Source organism: Somniosus microcephalus, chromosome 9 (assembly GCF_052327205.1).
Source record: "Somniosus microcephalus isolate GS21.2 chromosome 9, FLI_Smic_1.0, whole genome shotgun sequence".
NCBI lineage: Eukaryota > Metazoa > Chordata > Chondrichthyes > Squaliformes > Somniosidae > Somniosus > Somniosus microcephalus.
In genome coordinates, this window is record NC_140995.1 from 87,649,118 (window position 1) to 87,661,658 (window position 12,541).

The following is a 12,541-nucleotide window of genomic DNA, read 5'->3' on the forward strand; positions in this document are numbered from 1 at the left end:
TGACGTACAGTGGTGGTGGAGGGACAAGGAGTGATGTACTGTGGTGGTGGAGTGTCAGGGAGCGACGTAATAGTGGTAGAAGTCAGGAAGTGATGTTCAGTGGTGGTGGAGGGTCAGGAAGAGACGTACTGTGGTGGTGTAGTGTCAGGGAGTGAAGTACAGAGGCGGTGGAGGGTCAGGGAGTGACGTACAGTGGGGGTGGATGGGCAGGGAGAGACGTAAAGTGGTGGATGGCGGGCAGTGACGTACAGTGGTGGTGGAGGGTCAGGGAGAGACATACAGTGGTGGTTGTAGGGGTTCGCAAAAATCCCCTCAGCCCCCGAAGATCAGGAAATATTAATCGACATCGTGGACAGAGACTGTGCGTGACTTTAAATTGTCTCCTGGTTGGACAATGTTTTAAAACGTGCCCAGAACCGCAAAAGGCTGCGTTGAGCTGGGCAGCACGTGGACAACACAGGAATTGAGGGACTTCGTGGAATAATTCGCACACTTTAAGACCGCACATTAAAAAAAAATGTACTCTTGAGTTTTGAACTGTGTAAATTGCAAAGGGGTTTAAAAATGGCCGTCAGAGAAGCATGGCCAAGGATAAAGAGGCTTAGAAGCAGCTCGTGGATGTCTGTGAAAAGTGGGAGGATCAAGCAGTGGCAGTCAGATTCTGTCAATCAAAAAAGGGAGTTTCCCTTCCCTACAGAGGCAATGTTTGTTTACAGGAAACTGCTGCCTTGTTGACATAAGGGATTAAACCACTTGAGACTGCAGTTTCAGTGACCACAATGAATGGGTTTCTGTTTACATACTAATCCAACTCCATTCAAAGCCCAGCACACAATTGAGACACCTAAACTACAGAAGAGACTTTTTTTAGACTAAGAAAAGGAATGAATGGGTTTGAATCACCAATTACTCAGACAATAGGGCAGTTGGGTCCCTTTTGTTTTAGCTAGATGAACTTGGATGTGGGCGGGAACATTTCGGCCCCAGAATGAAGACACACTCAAACCACCCCAAGCTTTATTCGAAACCCATTCCAGACAAAGGAAGCAGTTTGGCCACTGGGAAATAGCTCGTTTGAATCAGCCAATCATGGCCTTTCTCTTGTGTATTCGAACTTTTCGGCGCAAATTTGCACACAGACCTTTTCAGCGCCAAAACAGCAGGAGCTCACAGGATATAAAGATAGCTTCTCAGAAGCATCTCTCTCTTTTTTATCCTTGGACTGCAGGTGAGCTCTTCTCTCTCTTTGGACCACAGGTGAGCAGGTTTCTGACTCCTCAGCAAGGCAATCTAGTAAGGAGTTAGAGGGGTGGTAATTTAAGGGAAATTGCTAAGATTGTAAGACTTACATTGTAGCCATTTATCCCTTGTGTTTGCCATCTGCCTTCCCCTGTTAAGCAATTTTACATTGATCGTGTGGTGTAGTTTTCTTTAGTTAATAAAGAGTGATTTTCTCGCATCCAGACCATTTTGTCCATTTTAATATATCATTAATTATAAGTTCCTCCAGTCAGAACTGGAAGGGTGGGTTTAGCGATTCGAAACCACTGTTTGGTATTGGTCTCAGTGCAGTGGGAAAAAAGGCTGCTTGACCAGGCAAATTACCGTAAACCAGGTAAAGGACGATAAATTACCGTAAACCAGGTAAAAGATGCCCCCCCTACAAATTGGCGACCGCGGCAGGACTGGAGGCAGTTTTTAACATGATAAGTGGCCTGGATCTGGAGAAAGCATCAGCTCTTGCTTTTCTTGCTTTCAGTCTGTGGGTAGCCCTGCAGAAGTTAGCGGCAGCATGTAAGCTGACCTATTATGGTATAAGAAGGGTGAGGTGAGGGTGCGGGAGGAGGTTAAAGAGGCCAAGAATCGGGAGTTAGAGTTGGAAAAATGCCAGGTGGAGGTAGAACGCCTCATAAGAGAGGTGAATGAGGCCAGAGATAGTGGGATGAGGGTGCGGGAAGAAAATGCATGCCTCACACTAGAGGTCACGAAATGCCAGGCAGAGATAGAGCGCCTTGTGCAGGAAGTCTCAGAGGCTAGGGACAGTGAGATGAGGCTATGGGAGGAAAACGCACACCTCACCCAAGAAGCTAGCGAGGGCAAAAGCCATGCGAGGCACAAGATAGAGTTCCTAAAGTGCCAGTTTACAGAAGCAAGGAGTAACAAGATGAGACTGCGGGAAGAGAATGCCCGCCTCACCTCAGAAGTAACAGAGCAGGAGGAAATGGTTAGGGAGGTAAAGGCAGCTTATAAGCTGGCCTGCGACCAAAGGTTTGAGGAAGCAGATCATGGCCCCTATAGGGCAGAGATAGAAAGCCTTAACATGGCTTTAAAAAGAGCAAAGGGAATGATTTATCTGATCAGCCCGTAGGCAGATCAGCCAGATTTTACTGGCAACCTAAGTAAAACAGCCCCACAGGCAACACCCAGGGAAAAGTTGGCTGGGGAATTAGAGATCCCAAGACAGCAGCCCACAGCTCCGAGTTTTGAGGAGCTCTGGCAGCCAGAACGGGTGGTAGAAGAACGCCAGCAGGGCCCGCTAGGCAGGCGGGGACCAGGACCAGTGTACCCCCTCTGACAACGGAGGCATGGTCCGCCCGTGAACGATAATGACCCAGGGGCTGTTCAGCATACCCATCTGGTAGCCTATGATACCCCACAGCTCAGAGGCCTGGTGATACATATTCCCCTGCTCTCCGAAAATGGAGACCCCTCAGTGCACTTCCAAGGGATAGAACAGGCAGCCTGTGTTAACGGCTGTGATGAGGAAGAGAAAGCCAAAATGTTGCTTTTCTCTGTAGATAGTAAGCTCTATCAGACCCTGTCAGATGAGGCTAAGAGAGGGCAGAAGGGTTTTGAGGACCTAAAGGAGGAAATACTGGAAGCCATGGGTGCGAACGACGGCAATCCGTTTGATCGCATAGGGAAAACACTGCAGAAGGAAGGGGAGACCCCACAGGCATTTGCAGACAGGCTGTGGCCAGTCTACAACAGCGCGTGTACAGGGGGACAAAATAGGGCACAACTGAACCAGCAGCAGCGGACCCAATGGTTTCGTTGCCTGGTGTTCAATTGCCTGCCCCAGATAAAAGCAAAGGCTGATACCTGGTTTGATCCCCGAGATCCCTAGCAACTGAAGAGACTGTAATCCGGCAGCTCACAGTAGCATATAGGAACGGTAGGAATAGTGGGACCCCCCAGCAAAAGGGTAAGGTCCACGAGGTCAAACCTGGGGCCCAATATAAGAAAGAGTGGCGCCAGGAGGGGAGCCGTCCCTCCCAGAACACCGTCACTTGTTACAGGTGCGGGGAGGAGGGCCACTGGCGCAGGGATTGTAAAAAGCCTGGGAGAGACAATAAAGCCAGGACCCCCGCAGCCCCCACTCAGAAGGCAGAGACAGAAACTCCTCCCGATACAGTCGAGTCCATCATGGAGTCGATAAAATCTTTCCTCAGGGCCAATCAGGGAAAGGTAGCAGCCATCAGTGGTGCTGCAGCCCCCTCGCCCACCTCTGCCTCCCCACCATGACTGGCCGATATGCTGGCCAAGGAGGGTGCACATGCAGGCACTTTCTGGGACCCATATGAGTCCAGGCCAGTGGCAGCGATTACAGGCACGGATGGGACACAGGGAAAATCAGGAAAATTGTATAAATCTGACCATACATGTTCAAGTTCACAGGCTGTAACAACAGGCACTGTGGCTTGTTCCAAGGGAAAAGTTGTCCGGCCCACCAATTGGGACACTTCCCCGCCCCAGTGGGACCTAAGTTTTGGCCAAAGTTTAAATTTGAACCAGTTATTTGGCTGAGAAACAGAGAAACAGCAGCCTGAGAGAAGAAATCTGCAGGCTGCTGCCAGTTCATTCACAGAAAAGACTGCCCGCGCATGCGCAGTCGCGGGTCTAGAGACAGGAATTCCCCAGTCTTTTGAACGGCCTGTTCACGCAGGCGCAGTTCCCCAGCCCATGGCCCAAGTGGCTCTTCTTCAGTTTTCCCACGCAGGTGCAGTCACGCGCCTGAGGGGAGAGGTTTCCCAAGACCAGGGTCGCGCAGGCGTAGTCGCGTGCCTGAGGGGAGAGGTTTCCCAAGACAAGGTTTGCACAGGTGCCATCGCGTGCCTGAGGGGAGAGGTTGCCCAACACCATGTTCGCGCAGGTGCAGTCGGCCATTTAAAGGTCCCTGCTTCTCAGTCTATACGCGCAGGCGCAGTAGCCTGCTTGGAAGACCCAGTGGTTCTTCCTACCCTTTTCAAAGAAATCGAACGCGCAGGCGCGGTTGCCTGTGATAGTGTAGCGGTTCCCCAGCCCTGTGAAGAGATTGTTCGTGCAGGTGCAGTTGCCTGCAGGACCACAGCGACTCCTCTTCAGTTTCCCTGCGCAGGCGCAGTCGCCTGTTTGAAGACAGAGGCTTCACAGCCTCTGCTGTGGGACTTCGGGGAGGAGGTTCACGCAGTCGCCTATATAAAGGGACAAGCTTCCCAGCCCACTTCTAGAGTGGTTCCCCCTATGGTGTGGGACTCTGGGGAGGAAGGGATAGCAATTCCTCTTGCAGGGGAGCCGGTACCAGGTTTTGGACCTGGAGAGGAAGATTTTCAGCCATCAGCAGCGGGTGGTGAGGGAATACCCGCCCCCAGTACAGGAGTGGGTAGGGAACAGGAGACAAACCCGGAGTAGCAGCAGGCTGCCAGGTGTATTATACAGTCCAGGCTGTTTGCACCAGGGGGAGAAGGTTCCCAGCCAGCTAAGGCTGTGACCCAGGCTTGCGGTCCATCAGCCAAAGTTTTGCCCACAGAGACGCCCCTCAGAAGGTCTCTTCAGGTGCCCCAGCCCAAGAAAGCATGGTCACCCACTTTACAGTGGAGTAGGGCGGACTCCCGAACCAAGGAGAAGCCAAAGGGCAGAGGTCCCCAATCAGCAGCCATAAGCTGCCAGGGACATGAAGCTGGAATCAGTCCAGCTTCGCTGCAGGCAGCAGTAATCTGTGACAGTGACACCAGAGATTAGCCTGGCTGTCTGGAGACGGGCAGCATTTGTATTATAGCTTTGTGTTAAGTAACTAATGTTTATAGCTTGCTTTTAAGGTGTTTAAATTGTAAGTTTTGATATAACTAGTAGTTTTAAAGTTTAAGTTTAGAAGTGTGACAAATGCTTGTATTTTGGTCCAAGGCCGAGGGACCCGACCATGTCTCCACCTAAGGCAGCAGGTCAGTGACAGGCCTGGCTGCATGTCCTTTTAAGTTTTTTGCAGGAGAGTGGACAAAGGAGCAGCCCTGTTCACCCAGCCCGAGCTGGGCATCAAATGAAGATATGGATACAGAATGTTGGGGATCACCTTGCCACTGGGCAAATCCAGGAGGAGACACCGCAGCGACATTTGGAAGAAACCGGACAGGGTCCGGAGGAACCTGCCTACTCATCCTACACGGAAGAGATGGCCCCAGCTGGGTGGGGCACGGCCCCCAACCCAGCACTATCCTGACCGAATTTCACTTGCGGGAGACCTCGCTATTGAGGAATCATGGTGGGGAAGCACGGGCGCCTTGTCAGATAGGGACGCGTTCCCCGGGAGTGGGTGGTGATGGCCCGGGAAAGATTATAAAGGGGAGGGGGAGACCCAAGAGTCACGTGGGTGCATTCGGGGAAGGGAGGAACTCACCCGGGGGTCCACGGGCAAAGTTAGAGTGTAAGTGTGGCTGGGGAGGATGAGTGGGTGGCCGGATCTGGGATCCAAGTTTGAGTGTGAGGCCCCCAGTGAGAGCCGCCACATAGGCACCCATCATTTTCTCCAGCCAGTCGAGGGAAGACGGGAGGGGGAGGGACTGGGAGTTGCGATCCCATACTCTCTGGTCTAGGTCTGTGAAACATGAAGGGTAACCCGCCTCCACAAAGGGACAAGGGAACGGCTCAGGTCTGGTGGATCAGACTGTTCTGTAAAATCCATTTTGCATGTTTTAAAAGTTTAAGACCATTAAAGCGGGGTGGAAGGAACAGTTACTGCCCAGGTGGGAGGAGCAAAACCCACTCGAATTTTGCGACCCATCATTGGCACGTGATGGTCGGGGTTTGTTTCAGCATTTTGTTTCAAATGTTTAATGGAGATTTTTGTATCTTGTTTTACAGTTCCAAGTGGTGCAGAGGTGTAGGACCCTCTCCGTGCTTGGAATCATTTTGATTACATTGTATAACCAAGATTGCAACATTTTGTAATATGTTATAATGTAACAAGTGGTGCAGTGGTATGAGACCCCTTGTTGTAACATTTTGTAGTTGATGTATCTGTAGATGCCTACCGTACCACGGTTTTTCTCGGATTTAAGGAGAATAGACAGGTCGGGGGATCAGTGACAGGTAGCTATAGGTAAATACAGGGGATGGTTGTCAGAAAATTTTGCTCACTTTCTTCAAGTGGATACTACAAGCAAGTTGGAAGTATCCAAAGGGTGGAATGTAGGGGTTCGCAAAAATCCCCTCAGCCCCCGAAGATCAGGAAATATTAATCCACATTGTGGACGGAGACTGTGCGTGACTTTAAATTGTCTCTGGGTTGGACAATGTTTTAAAACATGCCCAGAACCGCAAAAGGCTGCGTTGAGCTGGGCAGCACGTGGACAACACCAGAACCGAGGGACTTCATGGAAAAATTCGCACACTTTAAGACAGCACATTTAAAAAAAAATGTACTCTTGAGTTTTGAACTGTGTAAATTGCAAAGGGGTTTAAAAATGGCCGTCAGAGAAGCATGGCCAAGGATAAAGAGGCTTAGAAGCAGCTCGTGGATGTCTGTGAAAAGTGGGAGGATCAAGCAGTGGCAGTCAGATTCTGTCAATCAAAAAAAGGGAGTTTCCCTTCCCTACGGAGGCAATATTTGTTTACAGGAAACTGCTGCCTTGTTGACATAAGGGATTAAACCACTTGAGACTGCAGTTTCAGTGACCACAATGAATGGGTTTCTGTTTACATACTAATCCAACTCCATTCAAAGCCCAGCACACAATTGAGACACACCTAAACTACGGAAGAGACTTTTTTTAGACTATGAAAAGGAATGAATGGGTTTGAATCACCCATTACTCAGACAATAGGGCAGTTGGGTCCCTTTTGTTTTAGCTAGATGAACTTGGATGTGGGTGGGAACATTTCGGCCCCAGAATGAAGACACATTCAAACCACCCCAAGCTTTATTCGAAACCCATTCCAGACAAAGGAAGCAGTTTGGCCACTGGGAAATAGCCCATTTGAAGCAGCCAATCATGGCCTTTCTCTTGTGTATTCGAACTTTTCGGCACAAATTTGCACACAGACCTTTTCAGCGCCAAAACAGCAGGAGCTCACAGGATATAAAGATAGCTTCTCAGAAGCATCTCTCTCTTATTTTTCCTTGGACTGCAGGTGAGCTCTTCCCTCTCTTTGGACCACAGGTGAGCAGGTTTCTGACTCCTCAGCAAGGCAATCTAGTAAGGAGTTAGAGGGGTGGTAATTTACGGGAAATTGCTAAGATTGTAAGACTTACATTGTAGCCATTTATCCCTTGTTTTTGCCGTCTGCCTTCCCCTGTTAAGCAATTTTACATTGATCGTGTGGTGTAGTTTTCTTTAGTTAATAAAGTTTGATTTTCTCGCATCCAGACCATTTTGTCCATTTTAATATATCATTAATTATAAGTTACTCCAGTCAGAACTGGAAGGGTGGGTTTAGCGATTCAAAACCGCTGTTTGGTATTGGTCTCAGTGCAGTGGGAAAAAAGGCTGCTTGACCAGGTAAATTACCGTAAACCAGGTAAAGGAAGGTAAATTACCATAAACCAGGTAAAAGATGCCCCCCTACAGGTGGAGGGTCAGGGAGTGATGTACAGTGGTCATGGAGGGTCAGGGAGTGACGTAGTGGTGGTGGAGGGCAGGGAGTGACGTACAGTGGTGGTGGAGGGTCAGGGAGAGACGTACATTGGTGGTGAAGGGTCAGGGAGTGATGTACAGCAGTGGTGGAGGCTCAGGAAGAGACATACTGTGGTGGTGGAGGGTCAGGGAGTGATGTACAGTGGTGGTGGAGGGTCAAGGAGTGATGTACTGTGGTGGTGGAGGGCAGGGAGTGGCGTACAGTGGTGGTGGAGGGTCAGGGAGTGACGTAAAGTGGTGGTGGAGTGTCAGGGAGTGACGTACAGTGGTGGTGCGGGGTCAGGGAGTGACGTACATTGGTGGTGGAGGGTCAAGGAGTGACCTACTGTGGTGGAGGGCAGGGAGTGATGTACAGTGGTGGTGGAGGGTCAGGGAGTGATGTACAGAGGTGGTAGAGGGTCAGGGAGTGATGTACAGAGGTGGTAGAGGGTCAGGGAGTGACGTACAGTGGTGGTGGAGTGTCAGGGAGTGACGTACAGTGGTGGTGCGGGGTCAGGGAGTGACGTACATTGGTGGTGGAGGGTCAAGGAGTGACCTACTGTGGTGGAGGGCAGGGAGTGATGTACAGTGGTGATGGAGGGTCAGGGAGTGACGCACAGAGGTGGTGGAGGGTCAGGGAGTGATGTACAGAGGTGGTAGAGGGTCAGGGAGTGACGTACAGAGGTGGTGGTGGGTCAGGGAGTGACGTACATTGGTGCTAACCCATGTTGATGCCTTTCATGATATCAGTGAATGTTAATATTAAAATAATCTTTTTTTCTCGGCATTTTTTCTGCAACTGTGGGTCCACTGATTTCATGTTGACTGTACCATTTGCATGGATTACATTGGGCCTCAGGCAGCAGATCCTCAGTAGGGTCTGCAAAAGTGACTTCAGTATAATTTGACTTTGAAAAATGATCTGGGAACTGTCACAGGGATTTTTTTGCTTTTTGCATCTAAATGATGATGACTAATGTTTCTTTGAGATTGCTTGGTACAGATTCTGCTCTCAAATCAGACAGAAGTGCTTCAGTACATGTTATGCAATGTTTGTACACTTCTGCAGGAATCTCATTGCAAACTGGCATTTTACTGCTTTTTGTTGGTTGTACGGTTCGTCCACTTTGGCAATAGTGAATGGTTCATCAATGATTTCTCTCACTGACCTTTGTCTGATCTTATCTGTTGCTTCATTAACAACACTGGAGGATAAGCTAAAAAAAACAAATGGACATGTTCTTTCCAATCAAATGAAATGTCCACGCAATCAAATATTAGCGAGTAGCTACTTGCATTCTTCAGTGGATCAAAATGTTGACTTTGAAGATCTTTTTTTAGCTCTCAAGGCAACAAAGAATAGTTTGTTATCCTGTTGTCGGTGTAATTTTGAACTCCAGGTGCCTTGGTCCCATTATTTATCTTTAATGTTCAAAGGCAAGACTGCACTTTCTAATCTGCGTCAGCCTGGTTTCCTTTTACTTGTCAAGGGCGGTGGCATTGCAGTCACACAATGAAAGGTTCCTTTCTCCAAGCAGAGTTTGTGTTATTCTCATCAAATTTGATGCTTCAGCATGTTGAAACCTAGAGGGTGAAATGCGACTCAGGTGGGGACACAAAATGGATGGTATCGCATCTGATGCCAGTTATACAGTAACTCTCAAAGGAACTGAGTATTCGACGGGATGTATAATGGGCATCAGATGCGATATCACCCGTTTTGCATCCCTGCCCATTCAAGTTTCACACCCCTACACTTTTAGCTGCCGAAGAATAAGCACACTTTTTAAAGGGACACCAGTGTTAGTTGGTATTGTCCAGTGTATCTCTACAGATTTAAGGATGTTTATAGGTTGTCTTCTGAAAATCTTTGCAGATTAAATGCTTAAAACATGACTCCCATAACCTTTTGGGAAATGTGGCTCTGATGCAACAATGTTTTGATCTATTAATGATCTAGACGAGGGAACTAGATGCAATATCTCCAAGGTTGCAGATGACACAAAGCTGGGTGGGCATGTGTCCTGTGAGGAGGATGCAGAGAAACTCCAGTATGATTTGGGCAGGTTGGATGATTGGGCAGATGCATGGCAGATGCAGTATAATGTGGATATATGCGAGGTTATCCACTTTGGTGGCAAAAACAGGAAGGCAGATTATTATCTGAATGGCAATAGATTGGGAGAAGGGGAAGTGCAATGAGACCTGGGTGTCCTTGTGCACCAGTCGCTGAAGATAAGCATGCAGGTGCAGCAGGCGGTTAAGAAGGCAAATGGTATATTGGCCTTCATAGCGAGAGGGTTTGAGTACAGGAGCAAGGATGTTTTGCTGCAGTTGTACAGGGCCTTGGTGAGACTACACCTTGAGCATTGTGTGCAGTTTTGGTCACCTTATCTGAGGAAGGATGTTCTTGCCATGGAGGGCGTGCAGCGAAGATTCACCAGACTGATACCTGGGATGGCAGGAATGACGTATGAAGAGAGATTGGGTCGATTGGGCTTATATTCGCTAGAGTTTAGAAGAATGAGAGGGGATCTCATTGAAACTTATAAAATTCTAACAGGACTAGACAGACTAGAAGCAGGAAGGATGTTCCCGATGGCGGGGGAGTCCAGAACCAGGGGTCACAGTCTAAGGACAAGGGGTAAGCCATTTAGGACAGAGATGAGGAGGAGTTTCTTCACCCAGAGAGTGGTGAACCTGTGGAATTCTCTACCACACAAGGCAGTTGAGGCCAATTCATTAATATATTCAAGAAGGAGTTAGCTATATTTCTTAAGGCTAAAGGGATCAAGGGATATGGGGAGAAAGCAGGGACAGGATACTGAATTTGGATGATCAGCCATGATCTCATTAAATGTCAGAACAGGCTTGTGGGGCCGAATGGCCTACTCCTGCTCCTATCTCCTATGTTTCTATGATCTTGTGACCAGGACTATTTTCATCAGATGTCAATGTTTAGCCTGTGATTGCATCCATGTAGTTTTGAATTTAGTTGGAGGGAAAGACAGAAAAAGCTTGCATTGATATAGCACTTTTCACCTCCATAGGAGATTCCAAAGCACTTTAATTAATTGCTTTTAAAGTTTAATCACTGTTGTTTTGTAGGTTAAAAAGTCTGTTTGTGACAACCAGTTTGTTCTGCACAGTAATCACAGTAGTCCACTGTTATTACTCATACTTCTGACATCATGGTGATCTATGATTCAATTCCATGTTTGCAAATGTGACCCTATTCTGACCTTAAAATTGCCCATGATGATTAACTTGTCACCAATATAATGCAAACCAGTTCTTTTCTGGTGGTAACAGAACTGTGCCTTGCTCTTATCATTAGTCATGGTAGGAGTGTAGATGCTCATTAGGGAGGCAAAATGCTTTCTTTCTAACTGAACGACACAAAGAGGGAAATTTTAACCCCCAAGAATGGGTGGGCTGTGGTGGGCGGGTGGGTAGTTAAAATAATTGGCGGGGGAAAAATTCAGTATCGCCCCGTTTGGGGAGCCATTATCGGCCGTGCGCAAAGTTTAGCGCCTGGTGCTAATTATCGCCTCCGACAGCAAACTTGGCTTTTATCGCCCCTGGAGGTGATTGGAGCGCTAAATCAGGCGCTACACAACTCTCTTAAGGTGCTAAGGCCGAGGAGCGAGGCACTACCTCAGAGGACGGGCGCAGCGCAGGTGCTGTCAGTTAGCAATTGAACACAGACACACTGGCGCCGGTCAGTTCTTGAAGGGGAGGGTCGATCTTGCTCTGCAGCCACACCCTGCTTGTCTTGTTTTGCACAATTTGTACAAAAATAATAAATTGCAGGACAACGGAGTATTACAGTTTAAACTCTTTTAATGAAGCATCAGGTCTGTAAGCTTTCTCAATCAATACAGCACCGTGTGGACAAGATGGAGTCAGGGCCCCAGGGTCTTCTAAACAATAGCAGTCCTTACAGATGCCTGCAGGCCAATGACAACTCAGCATGTGATCACACGTGAATATAATAGGTATTCCTTACAGATGCCTGTGGGCCAATGATAAATCAATATGCAAATGTTACATCCCCTTTCTTTTAAAAGAAAAATGTTATGCATTACTTTTGAACCTTTCTTCTACATAATGTTCTCAGTAGCATCAACATATAAGTAAACTCAACATTTAACTAGCACTGAAAACATCTCAACGTTTCAATAACGATGTACAGTTTTTTTTAGGGCAGCGATCCGCCTACACCCTTTTGACAGTTCACAAGTCAAGGATAACTCTAGGCTTGACCTCTCGTTGGAATGACAGTGTTGTTCCTTGGTGTTCAGGAGGTGCCTGCGATTGCGGCGGTACACCTATCCTTCTGGGGTGCGGACGTGATACAATCGCACAGTGTCAGCTGGCTGGATGAAGACTGCTGGCTTGCAGTAGTCATGCTCCTGGATTCTGACGGATTCTCCATTGTGCAGCGGCGGCAGTAGTCTAGCTGACCTGTCATAGTATTTCTTTTGGTGTTGCTGTCTTTGTACACATTTTGCATGCACTTGCTTGCAGCTGACGACCTGCCACGGCCTGTCTGGGATACAGTGAGGTATCATGGGCTCTTTGACATTTGATGGGCGGCGTTCTAGACAAATGGAACATTTTGCGACAATGTCCTCAATGTGTTTGCACATTCCGGGCCAAAACATAATGTC